This window comes from Filicampus tigris, chromosome 13 (genome assembly GCF_054856515.1).
Source record: "Filicampus tigris isolate MCC_2025a chromosome 13, RoL_Ftig_1.0, whole genome shotgun sequence".
In the NCBI taxonomy this organism is placed as follows: Eukaryota; Metazoa; Chordata; class Actinopteri; order Syngnathiformes; family Syngnathidae; genus Filicampus; species Filicampus tigris.
The window spans coordinates 8,571,929-8,585,467 of record NC_141229.1 but is presented as its reverse complement, the minus strand read 5'-3'; the positions used below and the strand labels follow the sequence as shown (position 1 = coordinate 8,585,467).

At 39.5% G+C, this 13,539-nt stretch overlaps 2 protein-coding genes across 2 annotated transcripts in view; both read left to right on the top strand.

Moving 5' to 3' along the window:
- The first annotated feature begins 2,980 nt into the window (after positions 1-2,980).
- Positions 2,981-13,539, top strand: part of begain (brain-enriched guanylate kinase-associated) — a 133,800-nt gene continuing 123,241 nt past the window's right edge. The window contains exons 1-3 of the mRNA XM_086048901.1: positions 2,981-3,030; positions 3,636-3,722; positions 5,208-5,298. The gene's annotated coding sequence lies outside the window, so the exon portion shown is untranslated. The remainder of the gene's footprint in view (positions 3,031-3,635; positions 3,723-5,207; positions 5,299-13,539) is intronic.
- The window catches only part of dio3a (iodothyronine deiodinase 3a), a 39,853-nt gene continuing 31,520 nt past the window's right edge, over positions 5,207-13,539 (top strand). The window contains exon 1 of the mRNA XM_086048912.1: positions 5,207-5,298. The gene's annotated coding sequence lies outside the window, so the exon portion shown is untranslated. The remainder of the gene's footprint in view (positions 5,299-13,539) is intronic.

The window sequence follows — 13,539 nt, the reverse complement described above, 5'->3', positions numbered from 1 at the left end:
GAAAAAAGAAATCCCCCATTAAGAAATGCCATTTACAAAAATGTATGTGTGCTACAATTATTAGCACCTCTGATGTTAATACTTTGTATAACCCCCATTTGCCAAGAAAATGACACTGAATATTCTGTAACAGTCGTCTCCATTCCTGATCCTCGAGAGCTACTTTCCTGCCTGTTTTTCATCCCTCCCTGCTTCAACACACCTGATTCAAATGATCAGATAATCAGCAAGGTGTCAAGAAGCTGGATAACGATCCTGATTATTTGAATCAGGTGTGTTGCAGCAGGGAGTGATGGGAAAAGAGGCAGGACAGCGGCCCTCGAAAAACAGGATTGAAGACCCCTAATGTTTCAGATGAAGATACAGAAAGAGCGCTCATTCCTCTTTGTACAATCTCTCTAATGCACAGGTGTCAAACGCCGGTCCTTGAGGGCTGATAAAGATGCTGATTATTTGAATCAGATGTGATGGAGGAGGAAAACATCTCAAATGTGCAGGATAGCGGCCCTCGAGGACTCGAGTTAGACATGTGTGAGTTGAAGGGATTGTGCAAAGAGGAATGGTCGAAGACTGGAGTTTAACATTCGCTCTAAATCATCCAGCAACCCGGATCCTCTCCACCTCACTCTACAGGTTTTCAATGGGGTTGAGGTCTGGGGACTGTGATAGCCATGGGAGGAGCTTCAATCTGTCTGGTGAGCCATTTCTAGTCTCATACTTTTCAGTATAAGACTATGCTTTTGCAATAAAAATTACATTTATTTTAAAACTTTTAACACATCTTGTCCAAGGGTGCCAATAATTCTGGAGGTTATGGATAGTGCAATTTATAGGCTTTTTTTTTTTTTTTTTTTTTTTTTTTTTTGTTGAGGCCTCGTAATTCAAGTCAAAACTGTGAGTACTTTGAGAGAGTTCACAACAGCAAACTGAAATCAGTTCAGTGATGTTGCCTGCTCAAATTCTTAGTAAACAAGGAATTTCATACAAAGTACTTGCATATCTGCATTTCAACATAACTCTTTTTTTTTTAACATTTCAACATAACTCTTTTTTTTTTTTTTTAACAAGCTCCACTTCCTCCATTTTTTTTTTCTTCAGTGTTGTTGAAAGCACTTGTGTAACAGTTGGCTGCACTAGCTTATCTCCCACTGCTGTGACAGTATTAAAATCTTCATGGGGGAACGTCGCAGCCGATTGCAGATCGGATGACGGGGGCGTGATTTAAGGGAAAACGGACATTTGGTGTTTCCCAAAGAAGTTTTTGTCCTGAGCTGACACGCATGTGACAGACGGAAGACTAGATGTGGCTTTACGTGTTTTAGTTGTTTCACCTCAAAAAACTCGGCTTTGTAAGAGGGAACATATCCTCAGATCACCTTTTGTGATCTAATTGGTGGACCGGCCGGGACACCTGTCATCAATGTAACATTACAGTTTGGAGGTTTTTACAGTGCTTATAAAATAAATTAATCACAATATTGATTCAGCCATTTACTTTTTTAGATGCAAAGTAAAATTGCTTTGGAGCGACAGTGCTGTACTTGCATCTTAAAAAAGTACATTATTGTACTATTTACCCCTCAAACCGCAGATTCACTGGTGTGCAAAGTCCTGTCTGGGGTCCATTTAGGGCCCGGTGCTCATTTTATATGGCCCACAGCATATTCTAAACAAAATTTAACATTAGGAAGGAGGGGTAAGGTCACACTGATAAAAAGAAAACGTTATAACTAATAACTCATGACGTATTTGCCTTTTTCTTTAAATACATTGTATTTAATTGGTGAGGATTATCAACATGCCCATTGCATCCACTCTTAAACATATAAATCATAACCCCAGAGTGTTATTTTAGAACATAAGAAGTTCAGTTTGAACACCACATACACACTAGCGTCCATTTGGGCTCCAGTGTGCCAAATTCGGTTCCCTTGGCTCCAGTTCACGCGACACTAAAAAGGATGGATTGATCGTTGCCACATGAAGTTACCATGTCAGTCTCATGGCTTTACTCAAGATTAGAAATTCACGGTTGATATAAAAAGCAGGTTCTTGGAAGACGTCTGCTTTAATGAGATTGCAAAACATCTCCTTGGCTCGTATATGCAGCAGTGCGTCAGTGTCAAGCCTAACCTCAGCCTGCCCTCACCTGCCAGGGTGGACGTAATGGTGGGCTGGGGCCAGTGCGACAGACCACCATGGTGAAGGTTGCCTCCATTGGTTACGTTCCTGGTCGAAGACCAACATGTAATGTCATGTAAATGTATACACCCTCCCACCATTTGACTTATACCCATCTGGGAATGGAGGACAAAAAAAGCCTCTAGTGACTTGCTGTACTCCAGAACTCCATCCATTATTTTTCTATAGCACTTGCTCTCATTACCGTTGTGACTTTGGTCGAGAGCCGGGGTACTCCCTGGACTGGTTGCCAGTCAATCCCACAAATAGACTAACAGCCATTCACCTATGGGCATTTTAAACTCTTCAATAAACCTAACATGTTTGTGTTTGGGATGTGGAAGCAGGCCATGTACCCTGGAAAAAAACAACACAAAAACATAGTCAGGCCACCGCTGAGGTTCAAACATGGTCAGAACTTTTGTACTCGAGAACTATTTCGGCTATTATCCTCTACCATCATTGCAAATGAACTATTTATTTTTTTAATCCTATTTTTAAGAATTTGTTATGTTTTGTTATGTGGCAACGTTTCTCCCAAATTCAACCATCGTCAATGAGAGCATTTCTTTGCAGAAAATTTAAAAAATGGTCAAAAGCTAAAATAAATGTCCAGTGGTTTTCTTTTTGATCCTTTTTCCTAGAGCTGTATTTGTACTCGAGGCGTGTGTCTGTCACCTCAGACGCCCTCAGTTGAGGAAGACGGTCAACGCAGTCCCGCCGCCACTCGACAGGGGGTAGTGTCACTCCGCACTGAGAAGTGCAGAGGGCAGCTGAGGTGAGGAGGAGAGGAGCGGGCCGGGCTTGGTAGCAGTGACAAGCCCAAAATCTCCCCGCAGCCGCAGCAGGGTAATCTAATCAGCACTTTTCACCAGCTCTCGCCTCTTCTACTATCTTTATTTCATTTCAATTTGTTTAAGGAGCTTTTCACATCTGTCTGACAGACAGACGTTCGACGATCGTCTGTCTGTCAAACAGACTATCTATCTATCTATCTATCTATCTATCTATCTATCTATCTATCTATCTATCTATCTACCTATCTATCTATCTATCTATCTATCTATCTATCTATCTATCTATCTATCTATCTATCTATCTATCTATCTATCTATCTATCTATCTATCTATCTATCTATCTATCTATCTATCTATCTATCTACCTACCTACCTACCTACCTACCTACCTACCTACCTACCCACCTATCCACCTATCCACCTATCTACCTATCTACCTATCTACCTATCTACCTATCTACCTATCTACCTATCTACCTATCTACCTATCTACCTATCTACCTACCTACCTACCTACCTACCTACCTACCTACCTAGCTACCTAGCTAACCTAGCTCAAATCTATCAGACTACATCGAATAAATGTATTGATATTTCGGAGAACAGTTAATTGCTTCACTGTGAAGAGATGCGATAATTTCATTTTTTTACAGAAGATTGTCAGCAGAATACTAGCATTTACACAGGGGTCCTCGTTTTACGACAATTTGCTCCTACGCCAATGACGTAACCTGAATGTGTTTGTAAGTGTGATGTTTTTTTTAATCTCTTGCTCATTACAATAAAGTCATACTTTTTGTGAAGATTTGCGAGGTGATAGGGATTGACCCTGACACAAAATAGCAGATTTGAGCAAATTGATGCACCCCGGAAAGTGATTAGAATTGCCTGTATTAATAAATGAGCTTTCACTTGTATAGCAAATTTTCTACCTTTGAGGTACTCAAAGTGCTTTAACACCGTCTCCTTTTTCACCTACGAATTATCCATCATCAGGAGTGACTAGGCGTTCAGTATCTTGCTCAAGGACACTTCAACATGGGCACAAGGGCTGAGGATCGAACCTATAACCTTTGGGTTGGGAGATGACCATACTACCCCTCGAGCCGCACTGCCCCCTATATTAATAGTTAATTGTAGGCAGAGCTGGGCATTTTACAAAAAATTGACCATCCGTCTGCAGCGTGGGTACCCTTCCATCTCTAATTTTAAGACTAAACTTTCACTAGCACCCCCCTTCCACTGAGCTGTTATTATGGATTCCACTGGTTTTGGTGCTGTGTTTAGTCCTAGTTTGGTAAAACTATTGTGAGCAGCTGTAGTTAACATGCGCGCTGCTTTCTTATCTATCCAATCCCGATGACTGGTTTGGTTGAGTGGACAAATAGTTTGATGTTTGTTTTTTGGGCATGTGTACGGTCAACAGTAAACTGTCGACTATATTTTACCATGAAAAAAGTTACAGGAAATCGTGAATAGGTGAGTTTTCCCGCAACTCACAGAGGATAACAAAAATGATAATTGGTGAATTTGCAAATGCAGAACCGTGAATATGCAGGGTCCCACTGTACAAAACAACAATCAAAAGAAAGAACAAGTAATGATGAAGAATCAATGAATACAGCAGCAGTAGCTGTGCCTTCTGGCGGCTCATGACGAGGTATTTTCACGCCGCTGCACGATCTAGTTCCTTGCGCGCTGTCTGTTATCTTGAAACTGTGTCTATAGGGACAGTGGTAGACTGATACGTGTAGTCTACGATTTGGGATCAGCAGCAACAGCTAAGCTAAAATAAGTAGTCACTGAGTAGTATTGTCGTAATCGGAGGACCCCTTACTACCACTTGCAGGAAGAGTAGTTAGTAACAGTTCTTTGTATAATTGTAAGTAAAAAAAAATATATATAATATGTAAAATGTATCCTTTTGTTAGGAATTAGTATCTTTTAACCATCTCTTGAGTAGTTGCAACATTGTATTGGGTGTAATGGGACAGCACACTGTACCTGTATTTACTGTACACCATGTATTTTGTACAGTAGCGATTCAGGTGTATTAAAAAAAAAGAATTTGTTATGTTTTACTATTAACAGAGGATAACTTGATTTTATAGGTGTGGGATGAAAACGGTACCAAATGGCATTTTGCTTTCATTATCTTAGTTAAGACTGAGCGCTTTTTTAATGTTATGTTATTGACTGTGGTCCATTTTTGCACTTTTGTTTGACAGTTACGACATCTAAAATCATGATAAATAAAGTCGACTGCCTTCAACCAGCCTCCATCCATTTCCATATACCTTACATCTCAGACATGTCAAGGTGAGTAATTTCATTTTTAAAAATTGTGTTAGTGAATAATTTATTTTTACACTTGTTTGACAGTTAAGAACGTCACAGTACAGTAAAAAGAAAACCACATACACACAATTGCTGGGATTCCACAAAAACAATTTATTAACCCCTGGTTGTACAGCACTTATTTGTTCATACTGAGACCGAATGAACCTTTTAGAAATGAGCATTCAAGTTTTACTACTAGAATGTTGCAATATGTCAAATTGAGTCATTGACCATTTAATGTCTTTGTTTTGTTCCTACACTAAATGGAATATTTGATATTTGAGGTTTTAGGGTTTTTTAAAAAAATGTATGATAGGATATTTAAATTTAATTTTCTTGCATTGTTAGTTTGTGTGTCACCACTGTTATGCTAGAAAAGTATTTTGTTTACAATTCTTGATTTGAAGAACTTCTGAACTAGCCTTGTAGCCATACAAAACATAAAACATGTTGGGATATTTTTATTTTAAGAAAAACAAATATGAAAATTGAAGCAATGTTGCCCCGCAGTATTTTTTCTTTGCTTTGCCCAAGTATCGGATCAGGACTCGCCATGTGCGGTTAATTCAAAATCAAGTGACTCATAATTGGATACGGATGCTAAAACCTGTGCTCAGGGCAGCTCTAATTCATATCTCTTCTTTTCTTCTTTTCTTCTTCTTTTTTTTTTTTTTTTAATTTGAGGCTCCCTAATTCTGCCTCACAACAAGTTACTTCAAACGTGCTTCGACACAAGAAAAAAAAATCATAACGGTTTTGTTCACTTGGTCTTACAAGGTAGCTAAAAATGCCATTTGTGATGCTCCATGGCGATTAACTTATTTTATTTGTTTGTAAGAAAGGTCAATTTTTGAAAGCGGCCATGAGATTACAAATGATTGTGCTCCACAAATTATGCCAAACAACAAGTAAGCAACTGCAAATGTGTGGCTTGTCAAAGGTGAAAAAAAAAAAAATCATTGATATTCATTTGATCTGTTTTTGTGCCTACACCTAAACAAGGTACGGTTGTTAAAACATCATGTACTGTATTTGTAGTGGTGACAGTGGTGAAACACCTTTTACATTTGTACGACACTTTAGAATGTTGCCTAAATATTTCGACGGCCAAAATGCTTTAAGTTGCTTCTACTCAACCGCACTTGTGGCTAAAGACAAACTGTGGCAGGGTTTACTTTCTGGATTTGACGCCTACGTCAGATAGGAGGATTTGCATTTTGGCTGTCGATTTGCAGTTAAGAGAGGTTTGATTCTGTTACTGTTCACATAAGATGGTAAGCTAAAATCGTGTGGTTGTTGCGCCACCATTTAATTTTTTTTTTCCCACATAAGAAAACCACTGTTGTAGATTACCGATCTGGACATTTGTTGCTTGTACAGATTTGTATTTACTACCTAAGACTTGCATGTTGCACAACAATTGAGTTAGCATTGTACAAAATGTCCAGCATGCCGCACTAATGACTATACGGCATGCTCGCCTCCCACATGCAAGCTGTTTTTCTGACTGGTCCCAATGGGTTCCTGTCCCTCCGCCCACCCCCCCCCCCCCCCTTGCCCTGCCCTCCCCGTATGGTTTCTATGCTACCGCACGTGCTCCGTACTTGACCCCTCATATGTCTCACACTAGCCCCCCATCACAAACAATCGAGAGAGCACAGTGTTGTGCAATGGGGCGCTTTTGCTAGAGAGTTGCCAATCCTGTTACGCCCCATTTGGTCAAGATCTTGCATGTTTAAGGTTTGACTGACTTGGCATGCCTTTAAAGTGCGTACGCCAGGCGCATAAAGAAATTACTCACGCGCTTTCAAATAAGGAATTGCGGTAGCTAATACGGCCGCTCTAAACCGCAAATAACATTCTTTACAGCCAAATATGTGTCAAAAGAATATTGCTGCTTTTTTCACCAGTTTTTAATGTCTGGCAAATGGGTCACTCTGTTTGCCTCATAATTTTGTAAATCTGACTAACATCAGTGCTTCACTAGTCATGAACCTCACCGCATGTCACTGCCTCACAGAGACACTGAACTATCCTCACGTTTGTCCTGTTGCTCATTTCATGAAATGCTTTATGACTTATCCACTGATACCGTTATCAATGCCTTGATATGCTTTATTAGTCCGAATGGAGTGGTCTCTCAACTTCACTGCGATCAAGGCGCAATCTTTGTTGCTGCCAGGAATGTTTTCAAAGAGTCTTTCAAGCAATGTGACATCAGGGCACTTGAAGCCTTCCTGGCAGACAAACAGTGTCGGAGATTGTGTTTAACGCTCCATCAGCTAGTCATGCAGCAGGTGTGCATCTGGAATCAGCACATACGTACTACCCGCAGTGTCTTAGAATGTTCCTGTTTCTCAGTGTGCAGAAAGACTTGATAGCAACCTGAGCCCTTAACTTGAAAACGTCACATCTTAATCAAGTCCAAGGTTACTTTAGCGCCCCATGGGAATTTTTTAGAGGAGGATTTGGGGTGAATTGGGTGAGTAAATTGAAGACTCTAAATTGTCCGTTGGTGTGAAAGCTTGTTTGTCGATATGTGCCCTGCAATTGGCTGGCGAACGCTTCAGCATGTATCGTACCCTGTCTCTCGCCCCAAAGTGAGCTCGGATAGGCTCCATTACAGCTGCGACCTAAGGGAGGATAATTGGTACAGAGAATGCTTGGATGTGCACCTGATGTTGTGGCCGAGTGTACACAGTTACTGCCTTGAGCGGTATTTATCCAAATTAATGAGAAGGAATGATGACCGGACTGACACTCTTGAATATTAGGTGTATTAAATTAATGATTCATCGCAATATGTCACATAAGGACAATTGAACACTGGCACGGTTCAGCTGTTTACCGTCCATAAGCTTCACTCCCTCGTGAGCCATGAGGTTTGATGATTTTTCTCTTTTTATGTATTAAGGAGGGCGGCACGGCGGTCGACTGGTTAGCACGTCTGCCTATAGGGATGCCATTTTGTTTTGAGTATCGGCGTGTGATTTGAGGCCAGCGATGGGATGGATGGAGCATCTTTATAGTATCATGCATTGTCTTTTGAAAACAATTTTCACATAACCACATTCGCGACTGTAATCGCTGGAGCACTGGCAATGGGACAGAGCTGTTAGGCATTTTCCGTCAAAGACGTTGATGACCGAAACGTGACTTTGTTTAAACCGATCACGACCGCATTTGAAAGGCAAACAGGCCTCTTGTGTGGCGTCGCGGTTGGGTGTCAATTCATAAATGCATCCGTTGAGTGTAAAATAGTTGTGGTGCTGTCAATCATGGTGGTCTGCGTATCGAGTTAAATGGAGTGGATGCCATCTGTAACCTCACTGCTACGCTTGCCTCGATATCAACCGCATAAAGCTGAGTTGGAATAACCTTCCGTTAAATGTAAGGCAAACTGCCTCTCTATCCATCTTTAAAATGAATCTTAAAACACATTTTTATTCTTTGGCTTTCGACTCAGCACGAGACTCGGCAATGTTTTAGTGTTTTATTGTGTTGCTGCTTTCATGTTATTAATTTATTAACCGTCTTTGTTTTTATGTCCGATTTTTTACTTTATGGAAAGTGCTTGCAGCTGTGGGTGTTTCTAAAGTGATATTCAAATAAAATTAAATTGAGTTGAGAATAAGAGGATTCAGTATTTCCGTCATGATGTTGTTTACATGTGTTAATTAGAGAAGAAGCAGTCACTATTGTCATTCATGTGGTTGTTAATGTTACAGTACTGGATTGTCTGTCTATGTAGCCAGGCCCACAAAAGAGCATACCTTGCATTCCTCACTCCAAGCCAACTCTTTCTCTGAGTCATCTAGTCTGTGAGTCTTGACTTACTGAAAAACAAAGGTCAGATGACATCAGAGAAACAAATAGGTCAGATGACATCAAGCAGTTGGAGATTGCAAGTAGTATGCCAAGCCCTACTGATATGTAGCATAATGTTAGAATTTACAGACTGCTTAGTCTTTTCCACGGAGCATGCATATGGGTTAGTTATTTTTTTTAAACGTAGGCAAAAAAATGTTGCCTTCAAACTCTTTGAATTATATGACACTCACTCTGGTGGTAAACCGCATCGTATAACCATAATTACTTTTAAAAGAGCAACAATATAGCAAATAAAAATTCAACACAATTTGCCCTGAAATGCGTCAGATGTTTGTTCTGTACTGTGCTAGTATTGGCCAGTGTACCATTCTGAGGTGTGTCTTGGCCTAAGGTCAATTGTCATGGACGTGCACACATTTAGACAAAGGGCATGTTGGATAATGGATGGATGGATTGCCATTTTCACCCTATGACTTATCACTGATAGGCTGTTGGGTAAATTACCTCCAAAGTGTAATTTATTTCATATAACTAGTTACTTGCATTTGATTGTAATACGTTTCTTTACCATATTACTGTCTGTGTAGATTAATCAATTACTTTTACCTTGATGTTGTATATTTTTTTTGTCATGTTAATTGATTTATTAATGCTTTCAACATTTTGAAGGGAAAATGTGAAAGAAAAATGCAATCATAGCTGACAAAATTAACCTGTAATGAGGATCTTTAACTATATAGTGTGCGGTATAAATGTTTCGACTCTATTGTGGGAGATCACTGCCTTTGATTAATAGTTGTATCATTAACAGATGTATTTTTAAAAATAGAAATATTGGAACTGATATTTGGTCCAGTAAATAAACTGTACACCATAAATAACATTATCAACATACTCAAATTAATTTACTCATTTGTGAAGGATAACTTTATATTACCAATGTGTTCCTATTACCAATAAGATGACATATTGAAGTATAATTGGTCTAACAAAAGAGATAGACAGACAGCTTTTGAAAACAGCCAATCAGATTAAGTTCTGCAAATTGTAATTGTTGGATCATTGATTCAAATTATATATAAAAAAGCAATATAACTCTTTAATTCTTCACAAAACCAAACGTTGCTTTTTACATATGTTTGTTCCTGCTTGTACTTTGAATGTGTTTTGCATTTTTATTTCTGGAAACCATGCCAGTGGATGGTCTGACCAACAGTGACATCCCATTCATATTAAATGCTATAAATGGTTTAAAATCAATAAATGATTTCTTAAGAGAGACATCTTAAGTATACAGTATGACGTCTGACGGCCATTGGCAAGTAAGACGTTCTGCTTGCGGTGATTGGTATGGTTAATATATGTTGGGAATATAATTATGTAAGTAGTTACATTTATTGCTTTCTCTTCATATCTAGTCTGCGCCTAATGTCGTCTCGTGGTCCCGAAACTTTAACACATTACTTGGCTCAATAACTGTAATCCAAATTTGATGAGTAACTCGTTATGCTACTTTGTTACCGCCTCAACGTAATATATTACTGTAACGCATTACCCCCAACACTGTTGTTAGCCTTGTGAAAGGTTATATAGTACACAAAAGTAAAAAAAAAAACATAACGCTACCAAAAATATGGACTGGGACGAGGGAGATCAGATGTTGCTGAAGTTCTTTGAATTCTCTACTTTGGCCTCGACCTGTTTTTGTTTGGTTTTCTTGATAGACATTTGGACCTTATTTTCCTTGGAGTTTTTAAGTTATTGGACCAACGAACCTTTTGCGCGTTCTTTTGGCATCTTGAAAAAGGATCCACAAGAACAAGGATGAAGGCTACTGCGTTGATTGTTCTTAGATTGAAGCATCCGTAACAGCTTTACATTCACTAGACTTGGAATAGACATGTTCACACAATGCAAAATTTAGTGGTTGTTTTAAAAAAATGAGACTAAAATGATATGTCAAACAATATCTTGATCAGCTCACTATGCTGAAATTTCATTTTCATGATGACCAAAAAAAGTATAGTGTTAAAGCCATATATCTTACTTTAGAATTTATTCATCCATCCATATTTAGTCAGTATGCTCTCGTCCAGAACTGTCATCTTTTAGTGTTTCAACATTGTCTCCAAATACTACTTTACATATTTCCATTACATGTGAATCTGATATTCATTTGGATCCAGGGTACAGAATAGGACATTCAAAATTTAAAGAATGGTGCTCACAGTCCTCATTATATGTGACATCCAAGGCCATGTGTACACTGTGAAAGAAAGATGTGTTGTCGTGCTGCAGAATTCAAATTAAGATCACAGCAGAAAAGCTACGTCTCAGTGCAATGGAGCCATCAGCAGAACAGCAGGGGTATTGGACCGACATTCACTCTAATTATAAATCAGCATCTTGCTGCTCAGCCTGCTTAGAGTGTGCTCTCTCTCTTTCTGTCTGTCTCTCCGTCTCTCGCCCACATCTACCCACAGCCAAATACTTTGGTTCATCCAAGGTAAATCTGCACTGGGCAAATGATCACCACCATGAGAGATCCAAGATTCCGAAAAGTTCCTTGGAACGTACAGGAGTTCTGTCGCACTAAAGACACATTATCTACCATTTTATTACAGCCTTCAGAAAGCTCTTATTGCGATTTAATAGTCACATTTTGGCGAATATAAATCTAATGCTATCAGCGTTCCAGACAGCAAAATCAAACAGACTTTGGTACCCGACTTTTGAGAACGTTTAAAAAAAAAAAAAGAAAGTAAAAGTCTGCAAAGCCACTGTATGGTTCGCATTGGTAAATCGTGACCAGACTATTGTTTGTTCCCACATGGTGCATACACAGGAGCTATATAAAAAGAGTGTCATCACAGCAGTTTGCCATCGTGCAACTTGCCAAGGAATTAAAGATAAAGGTACACTGCCAACTATACATTCAGGATGTGTACAAAGCTGCTTCTGTTACGATAAAGTTCATCCAAGGAGACAGACCACACCATGAGCGCTAAAGTAGGTTGTGCCGCTGGTGTAATTTCCACAGAGTCTTGTCAGCATTGCCTTTCCTAATCAGTCCAAAATGTCTCTGGAATGTGGAGGTCTACTTCTGCTCTGATGGGATCAGTACACAATAGTGAGAGATTTGGCACTTGCTATTCAACAGAAGATAATCACAAAAAAAGGTTTGCCCACAGATTATAGTGGTCTTTTACTATCAATTACACATGAACGATAATAAGATTATATAATTTGAGAGGCATGTTCTGCCCAAGACAGCTCAGCTGGCTCCTTTCCATGTGGCGGATAAGCAGATCTACTCTTGAGTTACTCACCTTATCTTTAAGGGTGAACTCTGACACCTTCAAAAGAAACTCATTTCTGCCACCTGTACCCGCGGGTGTGTCCTTTCTGTCACAATCTACAAGATGGTAACAGATTGGCTATTGAACCACAACAGTCTTACACAGTAATCGCACATTGGTCAAGATCACTCTCCATCCTTCATACCTTCCTCATGTTGTACCATAACAAAGCCATAACAACTGGACTGAATTTCACCAGTAATCCAAAAGGCTTGTTCAGCTGTTATTTTTTAGGACTTTGTCATATCACTGATGGTGTTGTGGTACACTTGCCAGACTTGAGTGCAGACAACCTGCGTTCACTTCCCACTCAATAACAATGTGAATGTGATTTCCAGTGTTTATCTGTTGCTAACCGGTCCAGGATAGGGATGGTCCTGGGATAGGTTCCAGCTCACCCACGACACGTGAGTATAGGCTTTTTGAAAATGGATGATGCGAGGACTCGCCACTGTGTCACTAATGTGGCAGTGGTAAACTTGCCTGTCTTTAGTGGAGAAAGCATGGTTTCGGTTTCCACTCAGTCACATTGTGATTGTGAGTGTCATTGGTTGTTGTGCCCTGTGATTGACTGCCAGCCATTCCAGTATAGTGATAGCCCGCATATAGATTACTGCTACCCGCGAGTTCAAACAGAATAAGCAGCATAAAAAATGGATAGATTGACTTCTCCGTTAAATTCAAACAGAAGAAACCTTTTGTATGAAAGTCAACAACCAAAAAGAAATTCAGTTGCCTTTGATTCAGCTCTCGTGACTTGCATGCTCAGCTAAAGACAGTCATACCACTTTTTTTTCTTTTTTTTTAAGGGGAAGTAAACTCAAAAAATGTTGACCCCGCATAGTCCAAACACAGTATTCTGGCTAATAGTGCTTTTGTGGAATATGAATTAAGCAGCAAATCCACACGTTTTTATCCATGCCTGGACCCTGTGACCTACGACCTGCTATTCTCCTGCTGCTTGTCTGTCTATGCATGTGGATATGTATGTAATCAGGGGTTCCTTCCAGTCTTTACATATAGAGCTTTA